This window comes from Nicotiana tomentosiformis, chromosome 6 (assembly GCF_000390325.3).
Source record: "Nicotiana tomentosiformis chromosome 6, ASM39032v3, whole genome shotgun sequence".
Classification (NCBI taxonomy): Eukaryota; Viridiplantae; Streptophyta; class Magnoliopsida; order Solanales; family Solanaceae; genus Nicotiana; species Nicotiana tomentosiformis.
Window position 1 is genome coordinate 8,557,899 of NC_090817.1, and position 16,007 is coordinate 8,573,905.

A 16,007-nucleotide genomic window follows, 5' to 3' on the forward strand; every position below is an offset into this window, starting at 1 on the left:
TATCCTCTCGACGAGCTCACCACCCAGAGCATCCGCCTTGATTAGACTTTCTTCGAGCTCGGCCTGCAGCGAGCTCACTTGGGCTTGAAGGTCGTAGCATTGGGCCTCGATTCCCCTGCTCACCTCGAGCTCCTCTTCCTTGTCCCTCAACGCCCCTTCGAGCTCACTACAATTTCCGATGACCATTACCAATTCATCATCCTTCTCCTTTAGCTCATCTCGGAGAGCCCGAAAGTTGCTACTCCCACCAAACTGCCTGCAAAGCGCGCAGTGCTTATCACAATACTCGCGATATTTCTGCTCCATCTTTTGGAAAATGGCCTTCCGCCTCTCCTCTCGGCGGGAGCTTTCGATCTCCAAGATCACGATCTAAAAATAAAACCAGAGCGAGTAAGAATTAAATCAGATTTGACATGAACGAACATACAAATGAAATACCCAACTTACCCTAAGAGCAAGGCCGGCTATGCTCCTCGACAATGTGGAATCCTTCAGTTTCTCGAGGGTCTTACCCTTCACGTAGGAACAGAGGGGACTAAGAGAAGGGACCACGTCCTCCGTATCAACTAGCAAATCCCAGCCCAGAGGGATCTCAATGGTCCGCGTGGTTCCCTCCAATCTCACCTTGAGCCAGGTGAGTCATTCTCCCATCATCCTAACCTCCTCAGGGTCCATATCGGAGCCCGTCTCATAACCTTCCTCAGCAACCCCCTTACCTCTCTCATCGGTAAACGAGGTGGGAACATCAACGAGTCGCGAGGACGATGGCACATCTCGCCGCACAGTGCCCAGAACCTCCACGGACACTCCACCAGTTCTAACGTTGGCATCAGGAAGGGGCACGCTCTCTACAGCTTCTGCTGATGGCGGGACCTCAGACGGAAAATTTGCACCATCTTTAGGCACAACAGAGGAGGCCGGTTCGCGTTCGTTCCTTGTAGAATCCATGGCTCGGATTGTCCCATTACCGACATCCACCGACCTCCTTTTACGAGGGACCAAATCCTCCTCGCTAGTGAAGACTATTCATCTATTAAATGAAGCAAGGGAGAGGCTGGAGCCCCCAGTATTGAAGCCATTGACGATCGAGCCGATCTACCAGAAATCGGAGGCCGAATAGAAGTGGATGGCCGGGAAAGCTTGGCCACAGTCATAGTAGGGGCGGATCCCTTTTGCGCAAGTATACGCCCTGCTCCTCGAGGATCTCCGGGCTAAAAATAAAAGAGAAAAAGAAGAAGATTAAGAGATCGATCCCCATGTTGCGACCAAACACACTCATGCAAGTATACGTGGTCGTCAAGTAATAGAGTAGTGAGTTGAGTATCGTTCCCACGAAGACTTATGATTAACTTTTGACTAATTCAAACTCAAATAACTTATCGATTCAAGCAATTTCTCACAAAATAGATAATTTCGTAATTTACTACCTAAAAACTATCAAGTAATAAAATACTAGAAATAAACCACAACACTTAAACAATTTCGAATAATAATCAATAGGAGGTAATATTCCAGGGTCACAGGTTAGCTAACAGTCATGTTGCGTTCTTAGCTTAAAATAACTAATTGATTGATTGACAGGGTTGATATTACTCATAAGAATCTGTCGAGTCCTTACTCACCTATTCAAGCTAACTTAATGTTTATATATCTATGGAATTAAGATTAACAAGAACGCATTTACAATTCCTATATTTTAACCGAGCAAGGCAATTAGGTATATTTCTATCTAAACTGCGAATCTGTTCCCCGATGCCCGGGTTTAAGAACTTTCTCTATTTAATTCTATATGCAATCTAGAATTCCTACTTTCGAGTTCAAATCTAGATTCGTAGTTAGTATTTCATTGTTAGCTACTCAGGAAAATAATTAATAACAGAATTAAATAAATAACCCAATATGATAAAATCAACTTCGTCAAATTAAACTTCAAACATCAACATTCATGTATCACCCATGACTCTAGAACAATAGGGTTCTTAGCCACTCATGTTCATACAATCATCAAAAATAAGGCTTTCAAACAAAAAATCAATGAGTACTAGGAAAGGGATGGAAGAATTGATCAAATCCGTGCTTCCGAGTGTTTGGCGCCTCCTTCTTCTCTCAAAGTCACCCCCCCCCCCCAAAAAAAATAGGTTTAGGTTGGCTTTTATATGAGTTGGGGGTGTCTAGGGGTCGAAATAACCGAGTCCTAATCGAAAAAGGCCACTTTCCCGTCTTGAGCGTCTAGGGCAGCGTGGGGCGCTGGCCCTGGCGCTCAAAACCTGATGCTACTGTAAATTGCGCCACAGGCAGTGCCCCACGCTGCCTGTGGCCCTCAAATTTTACTTTTTGCCTTTTCTTCCCAATTTCGCTCCAATTCGCGCCATTTCGTCCCAAATTGCATCCGAATGATTCTTACACATAGAAATACCACAATTTAGCACAAATCATTATATTACACATCCAAAATCTACGAGACATGAGCAAAATGTGAGGCGATATATATCAAAATATGCATACATTAAGCCGATTATCAACACCCCACACTTAGACTCTTGTTCGTGCTCGAGCAATGGGACTATATTAACACCCCCAAAACGTACTTATCACTATGAAAGAGCACTTCACAATTAATTAAATCAAACACCCTACCTTTTGACTATGATCGATATCTGTAATTAAGCATGAACACGCGAATTTCACATTCTTCCTATATTTAAACTAGCCCAAGTATACTCAATGTTATTCAACCAACTCAAGCAACCTCTCCACAACTACCTTACCTTAAGAGACGACTCGTTACCACTAAGCATCCTCAACTCACACACTCACCCAACAAAAGAAAGTGTACAACATTACCAATCCGTCATGAGACCAAGTGCCCTCACCATAAGCAAAAGAGTGAATATCAAAGTATTCCACACATTCAAATATGTCATTGAACATAAATTAAAGAAATCACACAATTGAACAACATTCACTCACCCTCACAAAGAACTCATGTGCATTTCATGGTCGTACCATAAGCTTGCCCGTAGTGTACATCTCTACTAATCTAAGCTAGCCAAATCTAGGATCAATTAGGACTTTAAGGTTGTAGTGTACGCTAAGGTACGGGTAGGATACATTTAGAAATAGTGACTAACCCTCCTAAGCACTTTAATACACTACACTCACAAATCAAGCGCAATTTCTTTTCAACCCATTCACTTGTCATACCCCGCATATAACATAGCCCTCTTTTCAATTAAGAACCTCTATGGATTCACTAGCACGAGTGAGAAAGATTTGGAGGTGTGTATCTTTCTACATTATTTGAACTTTTGTTTTCTTTTTCTTGAAAAACATTTCCTCTTTTTGTTTTCTTCACACACTCCATACACTGAAGTTCATAAGCTAGTGACCTTTATTCACAATCTTAGTGCACCTTAAGGGCCCTTCCATGGTTCCACTTGAAAGCCACTTTCCAATCTCTCACCTTACTTCTTTTAGCGACTAAGTGTCTTAGGAGGTAAAGGTTCAACAATCTCAAATTAAGAACAACTAGGAGTACGGCTTGTAATGTGGTTGCTAAGGATACAGTCTATAGGCTCAAAGGGTCTAGCAACGGGAAAATCTTATTTGTCAGTGACAAGCACCTTTATGGTCAAGCAAGAAACGCCTGCGTCATCTCCTAGACTAGCACAACTTAATTATTTTGCATTTATTAACACACGGGGAAAGTTCTAGACTACACAGGATATCACAGAATATCAACAATTCTTACACACACATGGCACTTGACTCACTCAAGACGGTTTTGTGTGACTCTCAAGTCAAGCAAGCATATCAAGTTGAGAATTTTTAAGCAACAATGCACTAGGTGGCATATAAGTCAATCAACTGAGAAAAAGGCGTCAAGGAGTAGGCTACTTAATTTACTTGGGCATTACAATTCAAATCATATATGCAGGAAGACAAAGCGCATGGCCTATCTTAACTTGCCAATACCAAACATGTCAACAGGTATCTCAGAGCAATCTCAGTTTTCTCCCTTATCCTACTCCTAAAATAAAAACTAAACTAAATTTTCCGGTTTGAGCTACACCCTTGGAAAAGAATCGGTGTCGAAAGAAAAACCAAGGGATACTACCTAACTACCTAAAAAAAGGAAATCTTTTTGGTATTTTTTAATCGGACTTTAATCCCTCAAAAAAATTGTCCAACAGATCCATCGTCGGGAAAAGTCCAAACTTTTTCTAAATAATTTTTTTTAAGCTAGATAATTAGACTATGTTAGTCCTAAACTAAGCTAAAAGGTGATAAAAAACAAAACAATAACACTAAAAATAAATAGAGTAAGGTGTTCCCCCACACCACACTTAAACAATGCATAGTCCCCGATGCATACTAAATACAAAAATAGAGTAAGGTGGAAAGAAAGAACTCTCTGCTAGTCGGAGTCTGCCTCCTCAGGATGTCCACCAACTGTGGCAATGGGCTCATCAGCATCTCCTAAGGGTACCAAAGCCATTGGTCCCGTAACTTCATCTTCATCTGCATCTTCATCATCAGATTCCTTGTCAGTGTTTTCATCCTCAGACGGATGAACGGGACTGCCTGGTGCTATGCCCAACATCTTCTTGGAAGAACTGGAGAGATCACTCCACAATTGTGTGCGCTCCTCATCTGACACCCCTAGCCTGCTCATAATAACATTGAGGGATTGTAAAGATACCTGTTGAAATTTTCATCCCTCTCATCCCTAGCAGCTTGGGTGAGCTTGGATGTGGACTCTAGCAGGGACGTGATGTCTAACAATGTTGTGGGTGCCTCCACTACCTCATCATAGCCAGGGTACTCTGGTACCCTATGAGAGAGCATGTATTGTGTCAGGATGTTGCTAAAAAAAACCGTTTGATCCTTCCTCCAAAACGGGTGCGGGTCATCTCCCCAAGCATGAGCTCACCCACATTTATGGGGTTCCCTGTCATCAAAAAGTAGATCACGCACACTCGAGCTCGAGTGCACTCACTATTATTCTCAATGGGCATTAATCTAGCTTGCACAAAGTTTTGCCAGACCTTGGCCGTTTTGTTGAAGTCGAACCGGAGCATTTCATGGTGAATATTTCCCTTAGTCCGCGTCCACTTTGCATTAGAATCAACGCCACAAAGTGTGTGACGTATTGCTTGGTAGCGTGGACTTTTGACGAACTTTTGAAGCCTTCGTGGGTTAGGGCTATCAACTCCCAAAAAATGACACAAGGCTTCCCTATTCATTAGAATTTCCTTTCCTCTGACCCATGATGCGTCCTCTTTCTCGTTCCAGTTGGCATATAGCTCTCTTACCATGCTTAGATTTGTCGGGCTCGGATATTTGAGGAGCTTATCCATCTTCTTTTCGATCAATATAGCAAGTACATTTGGGAAGTTTCGTTCTAAAGCCTTCATATTTATCCCCATTTCAGACACATATCTCCCATATGGAACAAAAGTATCATGCCATTTGATGGCGTCATCTTGCACTAGTTCCACCCGAGGCCGTGATTTCTTAGTAGACCCGCTAGCCACTTGCTTTCCCTTAGCTTGTCGGGAAGATCTCTCGCCTTGCTTGCGTTTCTTTGGAGAGGGAGCAGTAGTGGAGGACTTCCCCACCCCTTTTCCTTTAGCGGCACTGTCACGAGCCATAGCAACCTACACATGATAAACACAAAGATAAGAATGAATCAAGAGATATCTCCTAAGGTCATTGTGAGAGGCAAGATAACCCCACACTTAAAACCGAAGGCTATGTATAATCGAATCATAATATTGATTCAACGTGCACCAATGTGTCATCACAAGGCTATAGGTACTCAGACTTCCCTATGCCATAAAATTTAATTAGTCTAACATGGCCGTAACTTAACTATGGTGCAAGCATAATAAAGCTAAAGTCTACATTACTGTCACGCCCCAAAACCGAGGAGCGCGATCGGCGCTCAACCGAGTGAACCCGACCGAGCAAGCATGTTAGATTCCTTCTACCCAAATTCATTCGTGAATAAAGAGGAGGTGTACTCTGTTAATCAAATACTGAAGAGATTTCATTAACCGCTTCCATTTCATTCCCATTAACAACATGATTCAATATTTTCAAAGTAGTACGAGTTTATAGATTTAATGAAAAACATGTTGCCAAATACCAACAGTTCTAATCCAATTCCCAACATCAAATACCACCCACGACCTGTCTACGGAGCCTCTAAGTACAACTGAAGAGTAATATGGAAATGCCGGCAACAAGGCCCCGACTATACCTTAACCATAAAGTACATGAGAAACAAAAGATACATGACCCCGAAATGAAGTGGGGCTTACCAAATCGGCTAAAAGGAGTGTATTGCTATCACTGATCAATGCCACCTGCTGTAGAACCATCTGCATCCATTAAAGATGCAGCGCCCCCGGCAAAAGAGACGTTAGTACTGTCGAATAGCACTAGTATGTATAGCTAGAAATCCTCTTTCAAAATAGAATGCCCATATGATCTATACGTGGAACACATAATATAATATAATTGAAACAACCTGTACACACAAGGACAACAAAAGGGGCACCTATTGTCTGCATTAATAATGTGTCTCATTAGACCGTCCTTAGTGTTCACATATCATGTTATACACTTATGCGTTTCATAGACTGTCCATAGTGTCTATTCATATCGTAAAGCTACACCTCTTATACACAATGCACCTATGTATTTCATAGACCGTCCACAGGATTTTATATCACAATGGATTTCATAACACAATGTACCTATGCATTTCATAGACCGTCCACGGGATTTCATAACACAATGTACCCATGCGTTTCATAGACCGTCCACAGGATTTCATAACACAATGTACCTATGCGTTCATAGACCGTCCACAAGATTTCATAACACAATGTACCTATGCGTTTCATAGACCGTCCACAGGATTTCATAACACAATGCACCCATGTGTTTCATAGACCGTCCATAGGATTTCATAACACAATGTACCTATGCGTTTTATAATACATTGGAAACAAAAGTACAAATACGTACATCTCATAACCTTTCACATCACATGCCACCTAATCCATACTTTCAACCACTTACAACATTATTATTTCATTGACTCTCTTGGACATACATATGATTATTTATTCATGGCGCAATGGCCGTATTTTATATTCTACACTTACATTTCTTTCCTTTCAAAGATCATCATCATAATTATCAACAAGTAGAATATTCCAGAAATCACAACTTTAAGTTCATTAGTAATGAAGGCTTTAAACATAATCGATTTCTTTCCAATAAATGGAGTAAAATGATTGGCAATCGAAGCACAAATTAAAATCATACACAATTTCCACTCACGAATATGTAAGAATGCAAAGCACATTGAAAATTACTTACAAAGCATAGCATTAGCTAAAACAGCCACATATGGGCATCACTTGAGTTCATAAACTTTTAGCCGATTACATTGTCGAAGTCAATTTTGGAATAGTTGAGTTAAAGCTCATTTCATAATCTTTCTCACATTATTTCATTACATCGGCAACATTGGCCACAAGTATACCTTTCACTATTGGCACGTTGGCCACACTTTATATCCCCAATTCACTGATTTTACTTCCAACCATCTTTATAGGTTATCAACAATAAGACATTCCCAATCAAGACTTTAGGTACACATATGAGCAATTAAGAGTCTTCAGAATATTGAGATTTTCTCACACAATTTGGCATACTAGCTTTCTTTTGAAATACGATTCAAGCCACAACATTTTAATACTCAACCCATACTTTAAAACTCACGGAAACATGATGGAATTCAATTCCAAGAGAGAAAGTTTAGCCAACATACCTTAATTGAGCTTTCCTTAAATTACTACAACGTTCCGGAAATTCTAGCAATCCCAATCTATTTGAGACATAATAAAATTGAACCATAATTAGGAAGATATTCATGGTCTCAGCTCATTTGAGCATTTTATCAAACACTAGGTGTGCAAATTTAACCACAAGGTTCTTCTACAAGATTTCCTTCACTCCACAACCCAATCCTTACGTATTTAAGTTCAACAATCTTCCCACAATTCTTATTGGTACATGCATGTATAAATAATACTCTCATACCCATGAATCATACTCCTAATCAACCATTTTCTACCCAAATTTGAAATTGAAAACTAGGGTATGGAACCTTACCTCTTAGATGAAGAACTTGTGGGTTTTCCTTGTTAATCTCCCAAGATTTGAGCAAGGCTTGATGAATAATTAGCCTAGGGTTTTCTCTCTCTCTAAAACACTCTCTCTTCTCTCTAAAACATCAGAATATTTGCTCAAAAATGACCCTTTGCGTGTATTTAACGAAATAGGGTCGGGTTTTTAAAACCCAAAAATGAAGCTACGGAACAGGTTCTGCGGTCGCATATGCGATCACATAATGGTTATGCGGACCGCATATCGGTCACATAATTGGTGTCCAAAATGACCAAAAATCTGCCTGAGTCTGCGATCACTATGCGGTCGGCATAACAGTTATGCGGTCGCATAGTACACAGCATAACAGTTATGCGATCGCATAGTCGACCGCATAATTACTTCCAACTGACCCAATTAACTGCCTCACTCTGCGGCCATTATGCGGTCCGCAGAGTGATTCTGCGGTCGCATAATGGACCGCAGAAATGCACTTTTTCGCCAAAATTTTTCCTTTACTTTTCCTTGCATTGTTCAACCCAAAAGGTCCGAGCCGCGGCGAGCTTGCGAGCCGCGAAGAATTTCTACAATCCTCAAACACGAAATCCTAGTCCGGCACCATGAAATATTATTTTCTTTGCAAATTTTACCAGGCTTTACACTTAAGTTCTTCAAAAATTTTCGGGGTGTTACAATTACTATACTAATTTAGTACACTAACTATGACTTACAAGAGTTTACAACAAGATACAATACCCCCAAACATGCCACACTTCGCCCAACCTCATATACAACTACACTCGGCTACTTAGACTTCACCGGTGTTCAAATTTTCTTTCTTAAGCATTTTAGCAAACACCTTGTGGGCATCAATTTTGCTCTTTTATTTCAACAATGGTGGAGCAAGGTGGACCTCCCAAATTTACATGAAGTAGAGGTAATTATAGTTTACTACTTAAAACACACATTCACAACCAAATTTTTGCACTAAATTTCGTGTACCATAAGCCACCCACCGTAACAACAATATATGTCAAAGAAACCTATGGGATTTTGGGGTAGTTTGAGAAAGAGGACTTAGAATTACACTAAGAAATTTTAAAATACAAGAAAAGAGAAAACAAGAAGAACATACCTTTGAGTCTTGAGATAGAATTGAGCCAGGAAGATTGAAGAATTTGAGAACTTGAGAGAAAAGGGAAGAAGAGGAGGGGGCAGTGTTCAACGTTTGTTTTGGAGAAAGGGGGTTTGGGTTTTAGCTATTTTAATTTAGGTGGGGGATGGGTTTGGGTAATTGGGTATGGGTTAGGTTGTGTGTGTATATGGGTGATTGGGTTGGGTTAATTGGGTTTGGTATGTTAATTAAACAAAAAAAATGAAAATAAAAAAAATAAAAAACTGCATACCTGACGTGCCAGCCCAGCGCCCACGCTGGGGTTGGCGTTGAGTTTCTGCTGCTTACTGCAAAGTGCGCCCCAGCCAGCATGGGGTGCTGGGCTGGGCGCTCATTTCGCTCTCTTTTTTTCAAATAAACAATCCCGACTACCTCGTTGTCCACCCTCATTACACACATTACACACCATTTCCACCTAAGACTTTTGCAACTACAAAGAAAAAATTAGACTACTCTAACTAAAAGAAAACAAAAAACCATGCTTCAAAAGTAGTAAAAATTGGGTTGCCTCCCAACGAGCGCCTGATTTAATGTCACGGCACGACTCAACACGTTTTTTAAGCATCGGCCAAGTCCACCGAAGTCTTGTGACGTGCAATGTCACCACCCTAATAATGTTTTATTCTCTGGCCATTTACCAAGAAGGTACAACTTGAGCTCGTATCACGTAGTTCCACCGCTCAATGAGGCTTCACACTTACCACAACAAAAGGACCTGCCCAATGAGACTTAAGCTTTCCTGGGAAAAGCTTCAACCTCGAATTGAACAGGAGAACTTCTTGACCCCGCTCAAACTCTCGATGTTGGATGTGTTTGTTATGCCACCTCTTCGTCTTTTCTTTGTATAATTTGGCATTTTCATATGCGTGCAATCAAAACTCATCAAGCTCGTTGAGTTGCAGCAATCTCTTCTCACCAGTTAAGTCCATATCCATATTTAACTTTTTAATTGCCCAATAGGCTTTGTGTTCAAGCTCGACGGGCAAATGGCTTGTCTTCCCATAAACTAACTTATACGGAGAAGTACCTATGGGAGTCTTGTATGCAGTTTGATATGCCCATAATGCGTCGTCTAGCTTCCCGGCCCGGTCTTTTCTATTTCCACTTACTGTTTTCTCCAGAATCTGCTTTACCTCTCTGTTTGAAACTTCCACTTGACTACTCGTTTGGGGGTGATAGGCAGTGAAAACCTTGTGCTTAACTCCATACTTTGCAAGAACATTATTCAGCAATTTGTTGTAGAAGTGACTTCCTCCATCACTTATCAACACTCTTGGAGTCCCAAAACGTGTGAAGATGTGCTTTTTTACAAAGCTTACCACGACCTTTGCATCATTAGTAGGAAGAGCAATGGCCTCCACCCACTTAGAAACATAGTCTACCGCCACCAAGATGTACCTGTGACCATTAGAGTATGGGAACGGTCCCATGAAATCAATCCCCCAAACATCAAAAAGCTCCACTACCAGAATGTTTTGCAAAGTCATCTCGTGCTTCTTCGTGATAGTTCTGGTTCTTTGACATCTGTCACACTTTTTAACAAAGGCATGTTCATCCTTAAATAATTTTGGCCAATAGAAACCTGATTGTAACATTTTTGGGCGGTTCTATCCCCACCGTGATGACCTCCGTATGGCGAAGCATGACAGTCATGCAATATTGCATTCATCTCTTCCTCAGGAACACATCTTCGCACCAATTGATCTGTGCACTGCCTATATAAGAATGGCTCATCCCACATGTAGAGCCTCAAATCATGTAGGAATCTTCTTCTATTATCATGTGTCAATTCCGGTGGTGTCACCCCACTTGCAATAAAATTCACATAATCTGCATACCATAGGGCTTCACCTGAGGTGACTGCTAATAATTGCTCATCAAGAAATATTTCTTTGATTGACCCTCTTTCAGCTACATAATTCCGATTTTCTAATCTGGACAAGTGATCAGCCACTTGATTCTCTGTCCCTTTTCGATCTCGGTTTTTAAGTCAAATTCTTACAAGAGGAGGACCCAACAAATCAGCCTCGGCTTGGCGTCTTTCTTTTCAAACAAGTATCTGATAGCTGAATGATCTGTTTAGACGATGACTTTGGTTCCCACTAGATAGGATCTGAACTTGTCAAACGCCCACACCACTGCAACCAACTTTTTTTCAGTAACTGTGTAATTCATCTGAGTTGGATTCATAGTTTTGCTCGCATAATAAATAGAGTGAAAGATTTTATCCCTCATTTGCCCCAAAATAGCTCCTATTGCTATGTCACTTGCGTCGCACATCAACTCAAATGGTTGCGCCCAATATGGGGCAATGATAATTGGTGCAGTCACTAACGTTCCCTTCAGCTTCTCAAATGCTTTCAGATAGGCATCATCAAACTTGAAGGTGACATCTTTCTCAAGAAACCTACATAAAGGGGAAGAAATTTTCGAAAAGTCTTTAATGAAATGACGATAAAAACCTACATGGCCCAAGAAACTGCGAATGCCTTTGACGGATGTCGGTGGGGGTAATTTTTCAATCGCTTCCACCTTTGCTTTATCCACCTGCAAACCATTTTTGGACACCTTGTGTCCTAAGACTATACTTTCACGTACTGTGAAATGGCACTTTTCCCAGTTTAGTACCAAGTTTGTCTCTTCACACCTAGCAAGCACTTTATCAAGATTCATTAAACAATTATCAAAAGAACACCCAAACACAGAAAAATCATCCATGAACACTTCTACAAATCTTTCAACCATGTCAGTAAAAATAGCCATCATACACCTTTGAAAAGTCACAGGTGCATTACAGAGACCAAAGGGCATTCTCTTGAATGCATACGTGCCATAGGGACATGTAAATATAGTTTTCTCTTGGTCCTCTGGGGCTATAGCAATCTGATTATACCCTGAATAGCCATCTAGGAAACAGTAGTATTCCTAGCCAGCTAATCTATCAAGCATTTGGTCAATAAAGGAGAGGGAAAAGTGGTCCTTTCGGGTGGCATTGTTCAATTTTCTATAATCTATACAAATTCTCCACCCGGTGGCAGTTCTCGTGGGAATCAAGTCATTATTTTCATTAATCACTACAGTAATCCCCCCTTTCTTAGGCACACATTAGATGGGGCTTGCCCATTTGCTATCAGAGATTGGAAATAATATACTTGCATCAAGCCACTTAATCACTTCTTTTCTTACCACCTCTTTCATGATTGGATTTAGTCGGCATTGTTGCTCTACACTTGGCTTATGTCTGTCCTCCATGAGGATTTTATGCATGCAGAAAGCTGTACTAATGCCTTTAATATCAGACATCATCCACCCAATTGCTCGCTTGTGCTCACGTAACACTCTCAACAACTTTTCTTCCTACAATTTAGACAAGTCAGAAGAAACAATAACAGGTAAAGTGTCAAAACTACCCAAATAAGCATATTTAAGGTGAGGGGGTAGTGGTTTAAGTTCCAATTTTGGAGCCTCTTCAATTGATGGCTTTGGAGGAGGCCCACTTGGCCTATTCAGGGGCTCAAAGGGGTGTATTCCCTGCATGTAAGCACAGGATGCATCTAGGATATGCATCATCTCCTCAACCTCATCATCAATCTCCAAGCTATCGAATAACATGAGTGCTTTCTCTAGAGAATCGTCTAGATATACACTTGTGTCAAGACGTTGCTCATCCACCAACACAACATATATCATATAGAGCTCCTCATAGTGGTGGGGAAGTTGGATTGCTTTGTAGACATTAAAGACTGCTTCCTCGTTGTCTACCCTCATAATCATTTTTCTCTCTCTCACTTTAATAATTGCATCACCAGTAGCCAAGAGAGGTCGTCCCAATATGATTGGAACTTGTTCATCAGCCTCAAAATCTAGAATAATGAAGTCAGCTGGGAAGATAAATTTCCTAATTTGTAGCAACACATCTTCAATCACTTCTTCAGGGTAGGCTATGGACCTATCAGCTAATTGCAACATAACAGTGATTGGTCTTGGTGCTCCCAGATCCAATTGCTTGAACAAGGACAAAGGCATCAAATTTATGCTCTCCCCCAAATCACAAAGAGCACGACCCACATCAATATTACCAATTCGCACAGGGATGGTGAAGCTGCCAGGATCCTTAAGCTTTTGAAAAGGCTTGTTTTGGACCCTTGAAGTGCACTCCTCTGTAAGTACAACTGTCTCGAACTCAGTCAATTTCCTCTTATGAGCCACTATATCTTTTATGTACTTAGCATACTTTGGAATTTCACGAAGTACATCTACCAAAGGAATATTCAATTGAACCTGTCTCAACATAGAGGGAAATTTGTTGAACATGCGATCATCCTTCTTTTTTTGCAATCTCTGGGGGAAAGGTGGTGGTGGCCTGGCAGCCTCCACTGGCTCTGAAGTTGCATCATTTTTCTTTGACTCATGTGTTGCCTTAGGAATCAACTCCCCCTCAGGTGTAGGCTTGTCTTTTATTTTCTTTGGCACTTCCTCTAGTCCCTTCCGTTTATGAGTGTAACTGCATTAACTTAAGGGTTCTTCTCTGTATCACTGGGGAGAGCGCCTACAAGTCTAGTATTTTGATTTGCTGCTAACTGCCCCATTTGCCTCTCAAGATTTTTGGAATCGATCCTGAGCTATTGATTGTCCAGCAACAACTTCTTTAGCAAGTCATTCGTATTTTCTTCTATCTGTTGGGTGGTTTCTGAGGTTGATTGAAATTTTCTTGGGCCCTATAGTGATTCTAATTCGGCTGATTTCCGCCCCATGAGAAGTTGGGATGATTCTTCCAATTTGGATTGTAAGTGTTCCTATATTATGCATGCTGATTTATTGGACCTTTGCTATGTTGCCCTACATAGTATATAGATTCAGGATTCGTGGGGAACATGTCACTCATATGACTGTCACCACATAGTTCGCAGCAAATAAACATCTGTTGTACATGTTGCGTCTGTTGTGTTTGTTGCATTGTCATTCTATTCATCTAATTTACCAATTTTGCTATATCAGCTCTCATGGCTGAGAAGTCATCAAACTCAATCAACCTGACTGCCTTCTATTTAATTGCTCTTCGCGAGTCCCCATCTCCTTGCCAATTATGGTCATTAGCAGTGAAGTTATTTAGCAAGAGTTGTATTTCACTATAAGGCCTCGCCATGCAACTACCCCCACAAGCTGAATCAAGATTTATCTTTGATGCCTCATCTAGTCCATCAACAAAAGTGTGACCCAACACCTCATCAGTCTGACAATGATGCGGGCAGTCTCTGAGTAGCTTCTTGTATCTTTCCCAAGCTTGACGCAGTGTCTCGCTATCCCGTTGTTGGAACCCAAAAATCTGGCTCCTCAGCGACTTTGTCTTCTTAGTGGGAAAAAAATTAATTAAGAATTTCCTTGCTAGATCATCCCGAGTGTGGATTGAGTTCACGGGCTCCTTTTGCAACTATTCCTTAGCTTCCCCCAGCAGTGAAAAGGGAAATAGTGTCAGCCTGACATATTCCTTGGAAATGTTCGGATAATTATAGGTGTCCGTAATTTCCAGGAAATTCTGAATGTGCCTCTGCGGGTCTTTATGAGATAGACCCACATATTTCCCTGTGGACTGAATCAGTTGTACCATGTACTGTTTGAGTTCAAAATGCCATGTGATATTAGGCGTCACAATAGCCTGAGTCATATTAGCAAGATTAGGCCTTGCGGCTTCTATCACCGCACGCTCTTCATTACCTGCCATCTCTGTTGGTTGTGGTTGAACTACGATGTTCAACTCTCCTTCTATTCTAGTTCTAGCTTTGACTTTTCTCCTCACTCTGTGAAGTGTTCGTTCAATTTCAGGATCAAGAGGAAGGAGATTGTTTGCGCTTCTACTCCTCCGCATTCAAGAGAAGAGCATGTGTTAACACAAACAAGGTAAACTGAAAATTAGAGCTTGAACAAATAAATAATAAAAGCTTAACTCAGTCAAGTAGCTAATTTCTAAGTCCCCGAAAATGGCGCCAAAAACTTGTTGCGACCAAACACACTCATGCAAGTATACGTGGTCGTCAAGTAATAGAGTAGTGAGTAAAATATCATTCCCACGAAGATTTATGATTAACTTTTGACTAATTCAAACTCAAATAACTTATCGATTCAAGCGATTTCTCACAAAATAGATAATTTCCTAATTTACTACCTAAAAACTATCAAGTAATGAAATACGAGAAATCAACCACAACACTTAAACAGTTTCGAATAACAATCAATAGGAGGTAATATTCTAGGGTCACAAGTTAGCTAAGAGTCATGTTTCGTTCTTAGCTTAAAATAACTAATTGATTTATCTGGATTGTTGATTGACAATGTTGATATTACTCATAAGAATCTTTCAAGTCCTTACTCGCCTATTCAAGCTAACTTAATGCCTATATGTCTATGGAATTAAGATTAACAAGAACGCATTTATAATTCCTGTATTTTAACCGAGCAAGGCAATTAGGTATATTTCTATCTTAACCGCGAATCCATTCCTCGATGTCCGAGTTTAAGAACTTGCTCTTTTTAATTCTATATGCAATCTAGAATTCCCACTTTCGAGTTCAACTCTAGATTCGTAGATAGTATTTCACTGTTAGCTACTCAGCAAAATAGTTAAGAACAAAATTAAATAAACAACCCA

General features: G+C 40.6%; 1 non-coding gene across 1 annotated transcript; it reads left to right on the plus strand.

Moving 5' to 3' along the window:
- The first annotated feature begins 14,595 nt into the window (after positions 1 to 14,595).
- Positions 14,596 to 14,702, plus strand: LOC117274527 (small nucleolar RNA R71). The gene has a single exon (XR_004504643.1). It is a non-coding gene; the product is annotated as a small nucleolar RNA R71 (small nucleolar RNA).
- The last annotated feature ends 1,305 nt before the right edge of the window (positions 14,703 to 16,007 follow it).